We start from the raw sequence: 7,500 nt of genomic DNA on the forward strand, positions 1-7,500 counted from the left end.
AACAGCATTCTTGGCTCGTTCGGCATCCCAACCATGGACATTTCTTAAATGGCGCGGTAGCTGACATACTCTAGAACCACAGCGGAGGGGGCAAGTAAATTTGTTCCTCTTTTGGGTGTTCTCCTTCTCTTCGTCGTCTTCGCTGCCTTCTTTACTTTCAGATTCCGATTGACTGCTATCTGACAAATTGTTCTTGTTTTGGGGAACAACTTTTCTTATTTTTGTTGGTATTAATAACAAATAGCTTTCAGCCAGAGTTAGTTTTCTTTTCTTTGACCTACTGGGAGCACTTTCCTTGTGTTTTTGACGACTTGCTTTTTTCGCCTTTTTCATAAAAGTTCTGGCTTCCTGAACAGTCTCTTCTTCCGTTTTCTCCATTTCAGACAATTCACTCTCGTTTTCTGTTTCAGGAGGGTCAGTTTTCGTGACAGACTTATAAAGTCCTTTAAGAGCCCATATCTGCCTCTCAGCCTACGAAAAAAAAAAGTAATGTTATAATAGTATTCAATAAGGGTTGTTTACTTTCTTGAAAGTGAATGCGTTTGTGGCAGATTCTACTGAGTTCTCATTTTACCATTTTAACCACAAACATCGGGGAGAAAATGCGATACAACAGAACGGGTTTGTTTGTTGAGTCGTTTGATACCGATTTTCTTTTTTCTTTTTATTTTACATTACAGCAATATACTAGACTGGTCAATTGACCCCATTGTCTTGAAGGTGACGCATTTACTCAAGATCAATCATGCAGGGCACTACAATGTTCATTGATTTGTTCCTGTCTGAGCACATTACGAAACAAGGAGCAAAACCAGCACTGGAATAGATTTTATGGGCTTTTAGGGGCAGAATGACTGTTTTGCAGTCTAAACTTTATTAGTTGATATTGCTTCATGTAATGGTTTTTCGTATGGTTAATTTCATTTGCGTTGATCAAACGTTGTTTCTCCTAGTGCGAATTTGGTGCAGAACAAAAGTCCAGCATTGCTTTGATCTATTTCCTCAGAAACATGCCCCGGTCAGATATGGCCTAAATGGTTTTTCGATAAAACAATAGATTGTGTTCAGTTAAACTCTTGCCACAAAATTGCCTGGAAATAACCTGTCTTCCCGTCTTTGACAGTTTTTGGTGTAATTCCACCGTGTTTCTAACCAAATCTGTACCAGTTCATGCATGTTTTCACCTTAAATTCATTTTACCTTAAACAAATTTGCTGACTAACTGGTGTTAAGACTTTCAATTTAAAGGTAATTGCTAAATGGAAACACCTATTGTACCCAACCTGTTGTACTAAGCACGTACAGAATATTTCATTAAGGGTTCGATCTTGTTAGCACGTTCCGCCATAATTATGAAAAAAGGCGCGGGCTCAAGTCCAGCCTTTCTCGTTTCCTTTGCAACGACCTTTAATTAGCTTCCCTAGCAGCTTGTAATTTTTAAATTGCTCTCCTTTTGCTTTGTTCACAGAGCACTTAAATAGAGTCACTGAAATTTTGTAAAGAAAACTATCTCGGCAATGTGTGATTGGGCTAAGTTTTTTACAAAACTCTAGCCAGCCTTTTTTTTTTTCCAAAATATACTATGCAGTACATTACCTTAGATTCTATTACATTTGAAATGTCACTTACTGAATAATACATCATTCTCGTGAACCTTATCGTTTTGATGAAGTGGCTCAGACATTGACGATCATTTAAAAAATGTCTGGGAAAAGTAACAAAGGAACAAGACAGAACAGTTTGCAAATTTAATGCCAATCTAAACAACATCATATCTGAATCTGCTCTCTGTCAAGTTCATATTTCTAAAAAAACAAAAATGAACCTTAATTTTGCAACTTGACACCAGCTGCATCTACACGTAAGCATGTGCACATTCTGATAAAACCTGACTTAATTTGGTGTAAAATCTGGCACTTTCTTGACATCAAACATTTGAGGTGTGAATGTCAACCTCAGAAATTAGTTTGTTGTCTACAATGTTTTTGAAGGTTTAAATTTCCTTGAATGCTAAATGAGGCTTATCCTTGATAATGCACAGTAACTGTTTTATTCAAACTTCAGTAACGAATGGCTTACATTCAGTCCTAAAGGTAACAAAATAGGCTGAAACTTCAAATATTTGATGACATCAAAGTAATGTCATATTTGATGCCAAATTAGGCCATGCTTTATTGTAAGATGCCTATCCGAAAATGCAAAAGACGGTACTTTTGCATTTTCATTGTCATCCCTTTGAAGCTTGGGGAGATATCATCAACTAGATTTCAGACTCCTTCCCGACAAAATACCGTGACTACGTGACAGACGCTGCTTTGTATGTTTGAAATCTGCATGTCAATGACTTTTATGATACAGGAGCTCACTCATGTATTTGGAAATGCTGTTACATACCACGAACACTTTTACACGCACAAAAGACCACACATCATTTCTCTCACCTGTGATTTGTTTACTTGATGTTGTTCTTTGCAAGCCTGACGAAAATTCGCACGAGCTTGTTTGAGTTCAAACAAAATATTCGGTCCTTTGTATCTGCTGTTCAGGTTCATAGCTCACTGATAACTAATCGGAAGCCAAGGAACGTCTGAACTATAGAATATATATAAGAATATGCAGAGTTAATCGTAACTAAGTTAATAATTTATAAAATGGAAACACGGTGAGGTGAGGACAACATTGGCATACGATAATAGCTGACATGGGCAAAGAAAGTTCAGCGAACGAATGATGCAGACACAATTTAAGCGTTTCACGCTAGCATGTAACAGTTAACTGTGTAGGAATGGCAAGAAAATCAAATGTCAAGCAACGAACTTACCTTTATGCAGCGAGCACGATTCCAAACATGGTCGACCACATGTGAAAGCATCCGCGCAATGCAAGTTGGGAAATCAGGTGAAGCGAGCTTGACTCAAATTACAACAAATCGCGTCGGAATTTCTTGGCGAATTTCATTCACGTTCACGCCATTTGACTATCCCTCATTGCAAATTAATACGTTGAAAAATCTTACGCAGAATTCTGCATAAAAGGAATCAAGGGTACGAGTGCTGTGCTGGCCAGCTGTACCGACTCTCTCCTAGGTGATGTAACGGTGCTTGTTCCTAGGGAAGCGGTAGGGTGGGGAGACAGAAAAGGAGAGAATAAAGCCGGCTTTGTTTTAGTTTATGAATCCAGGGAGGAGAAAGCCAGCCCATCTCTCAATAAGTCGGTACAATGACCTCTAGAACCGTCAAAATTTTATTCAACTGTAAATGCAATGAATAAGTTAAATGTTGTAAATTTCGGTTGCCGGCTACAGGTGTCCTCTGGTACCAATACTTGTCACTTCCAAAGTGACCTTACACGTGACATCCCTCATATGTAATTAACTTCTCTGCAACCAAACTCGTCCTCAAAAATTGGAAATGTTGCAATTTTTTGCCCATAATGGTCTTTAATATCGGACTCAAATTCCGTGGAAAATGCGACCTCACCGATAAAAAAGCTTGATCTCACGTCTCGTGGTTTTGAGAAAACAACTCCAAACTCAAGTCATGTCATTGTCTTAGATAAACGTTATAGCCATTTCAAATAGACGAACTCTCGTCAAAACGTACTTCAAATACTTCTATACTTCTTTGTTACCGTAAATTAAGTGGACTATGTAACCCCGGAAGCTAACAGGGGTACCTAAAATGAAACTTTGAAAAAAAAATACAAAACAGATATATTATCAGTTCTGACTTTATAGACAGTTAAATATTGCTTATCTCCATCATTAACGTAAATTTCAGGATAAGGCATTGAAAACAGCCTTTCGTATTTTGATTTGACTTCGGAAATACGCTTTTAAAATTGTTCCAAATTTTTTTTTCGTCGCATGTACGGTTTAGTGTAACACATTTTGTGGTGGTTTCAAACACTCGGGAAAAACATGATTTCAAAAGGTTGGTGGTAACTCATGAGCTCCGAAATAATTAAATGGTATCTAGATAACCCGCAGAATTGATCAAAATCAGAGTTTACCACTTAATTTTAGCCCTTACCACAACTTTTGTTGACTTGATGACGTCATCGACTTTAAAACTGCCATCAAGAGCACACATTTCAATCATTTTCTTTTATTTTGTTATGCAGTATAGTTCTTAACTTAAAGTTACTATCTATGCCTTTTAACTTCAAAAAGAAAAAGAAATGGCTTTATAGAAACTATTTAAAGTTGAGGTCGCAAAGTCCGAAAACCATCAGTCTAATGATGATGATGATGATGATGATGATGATGATGATAAAAACATGCATTACTGTTTTCTCCTAAGAAACAATTATTATTTTTAAAAAGGGCATTGCACTGTATGTGTAACTATTTCATGACTCTGGACAATGAACACTGAATGAACTACCTCGTCTTGGGGATCAGACCTTGTGGGGACTGTACCATTTCCTTCTCTGTTGCTTTCAACACTGGCTTTCCATGCCTTCACTTTCTTGTTGTAGCCAAGCACTACTTCTGCAATCTTTCCATTTGTTACAGCTTTACAAACAGTCATTCCACGCTTCTGTAGTCTGGAGAAACCCTGTTGTATATTATTATAAACAAGTCAATGTATATTTCAGATTGAAAGGTTAAATTGTCTCCAGAAGCAACTGATGCGATTCAAGTTTACTTTAAATTCATGAATCAATAATCAAGCAGCATCTCAAAAAAGCAATAAATCAAAAACTTTAAAAAAGCAATCTGTCTTTAATTACTTTCAGGAGGTATCAGTGGTAAATCTAGGGGAAGGGGCTTCCCCCCCCCCCCCCCCCCCATTTTAGACCAAAATTGAGGCCTGCAGGACTGAGGTACTGTGTAACTTTGTTTCGACCAGAAAGCAAGCCCCTACCTCACCTTAAGGTATCCATTCACCAGCTTACAAAAACAACACATATAAACTTAAGTGAACACTACTTCACCTTTTCCGTGTCCGCCCAAGAAATAGTGAAAGCCAAAAGGGCGTTGCACAGCAGATAACCTTGGATTTGTCCTTTGAGCAGTATTACACCAGCAGAACCAATTATGGGCTTTAACAGCTGCTTTCTCCTTAGGTTTCTGGAAATTGTGGGGGGCATTGCTATAGTCTTTAGGATTTTGTAAAAGGTAGAGGCTTCCTTCTTCCATTCCTTGAGAACTGCATTCCACTGAAAGTGTTTGAGGTCTCCAACAGCTGTTTTCTTTAGCAATGATTTCCTCTCCAGCTCTCGCCACTCCTTGTTGATTTGGAGGAACACAAGGTGAATGAACGAATTCCTCAGATTCTTGCTTTTTAAAGCTGCTGAGGTGATTCCTGAATTATGTCGTCTTAAGCAAAGGGCAATCCCCAGACTGTTTAGACCTTTAGGCAATTCCCTTGACACAGTTTTGGATTTGAAGTGTACAATTACCTTCAGTTGATTAGAAAATAATAATTATTATCATAAGAGAATTAATTATTCAGACAAAAAACAAAGCCAAATACAATAGAATTAATTTTTTTTATGAGGGATCCTTTCATTTATCCAAAAAATAAACCATCACAGATAATAGGATCCCCGATCTTCAAGGTGATAGTTGATTCCAAAATGATAGTGAAGGCCTTTTTCAAAGTTTTTAGTAACTCAATAATATTTTAAGGTACTTTTGAGGTACTCTATTAAGACAACAGGGTTCCTGATTTATAAACAGCTGCAATTCAACTAAAGGGTATTGCAAAACACACTGCCCAATACCCTGTGGTTACCAGAGGACAAATCCAGACAGATTCCTGCTTGGCCCTTCTGAGCTTAAGCATCTGGGGGCTACATGCACCTCTTACTGCAACATAAATTACATGTAAGCACTTTTTTATTGGCACAAAACCAGTAGACGAAAGTAAAAATGAATGTACTACAGGTATTTGTCAGTATTAATTTTCTTGATCAATAGGAACAAAACCTTTATATTTTTTTGACATTTCTACAAAATATTTAGTGAAGTGCCCATTGGTGGGAGTTAAGCTCTTGCAGATACTGTCTTGGTATTTATGGCAACATTTATCATGTTGGCTGCTTACCTTTACACGTGTACCCTTTTTAGTACTTGGGTGGCACTGACAGATTTTGCAGTCTGCGTTGCAACATTGTGCATTTTTCTGACCGTTTCCGGAGGTAAAGTTGATGACACTCCACTGACACAGGCAGAAACCACTGGTGCAAATGGTGTGGATAAATTGGGTAGAATATGCACAGGAACACTGTCTTTGCTTGAACATGTATTGGCTGTTACTAACCTTTGTTCAGGGCAGCTGGATTCAAACAGAAGTCTTTGACCCTTCTTCTCTACGTTCTATATGAGTCACTGTTTGGTCATCGCCACAACTTGATATCAAAGGAAACACTGGGTGTTTTCTTTTTAGCACTGACAAGTATTCTTTGGCTTGTTCAGACTGTCGCCATGCCTTTTCAATTTGGTATTTGCAGCGATTACAAACTGCATGAGGCAGGGCATCATTTTCACTCACATTTTCATCGAATACAGCCCGAAAAATGTTGGCAAATTCGCCAGTTATATTCCTCTTTCTCTTTTTATCCAATAAACTCACAACCACATCTATGACAGAAATTTCCAGAGGTGCTCAGTATGAATTAAATACATACATACAAAAGTGCTCACTTCTGACACACTACCTTACTATGGTGTTATATCTCCGCCAAAATTCAAGTTCACATTTTAACATTCGAGTTCACAATGTAACATATGAGTTTACGTTTCAACATTCTAGTTTGTAATCCAACATTCATGTTTACGATTTAACATTCGAGTTGACAATGCAGCATTCCATAATTTTGACAAAGTTAGCGATCACAATGCAACGTGCAAGATGACAATTCACCGTGCAAAGGGACAATCCAATATTCGAGGTGACACATTCTATCAGCAAAGGAACAATTCAACATGCTACGTAATAATTCAAGATGTAAGATGACACATAAATCACCAAGGGAACAATTCAACATGCGACGTGACAATTCAACATTCGACTCCACAACTCAACATGCTTATGGGAACTGGGTATTAAAACGGCTGGCGTGGCTCGCGCCCGGGAACTGGGCCTACCAAGGGCGTAGAAAAATAAAGATGGTGGAGCAATCTTTAGAAGGAACTCCTGGGGATTTTTATCGTTTCGCCTACAGTGTAGTTGAGCAAACAATAGTAAGATTGGAAAGTTTAAATGATCTGTCAGAAATGGATGGCTTAATTATGCGATTAGAATATCTGAATCGGTCCCTCGCTAACTTAGACAGTCCTGACACGGATGAAATTATGCTTTTGATTGGTGAAGCCGTAGGCTCTATGTCAAGGGATCGTTCTTCGTCCTTTAAATTTGACGGCGTGAATTTTTCTACCCGGGTGTCAACCCAACGTCTCGGGTGACCATCCTTCGAAATTAATCAAGAACAGCTATCATTTCTTCTGGAAGGAGGATTTAAAGTACCCACCATCGCGCAGCTTTTTTGTGT

At 38.2% G+C, this 7,500-nt stretch overlaps 2 pseudogenes; both read right to left on the reverse strand.

The window, feature by feature from the left end:
• The window catches only part of LOC146486446 (uncharacterized), a 2,255-nt pseudogene extending 2,169 nt beyond the window's left edge, over window positions 1-86 (reverse strand).
• Window positions 1-7,500, reverse strand: part of LOC146486447 (uncharacterized) — an 8,939-nt pseudogene that overhangs the window by 9 nt on the left and 1,430 nt on the right.

The sequence above is a fragment of the Pavona decussata genome, unplaced genomic scaffold (assembly GCF_977016875.1).
Source record: "Pavona decussata unplaced genomic scaffold, jaPavDecu1.1 SCAFFOLD_21, whole genome shotgun sequence".
Taxonomy (NCBI): Eukaryota; Metazoa; Cnidaria; class Anthozoa; order Scleractinia; family Agariciidae; genus Pavona; species Pavona decussata.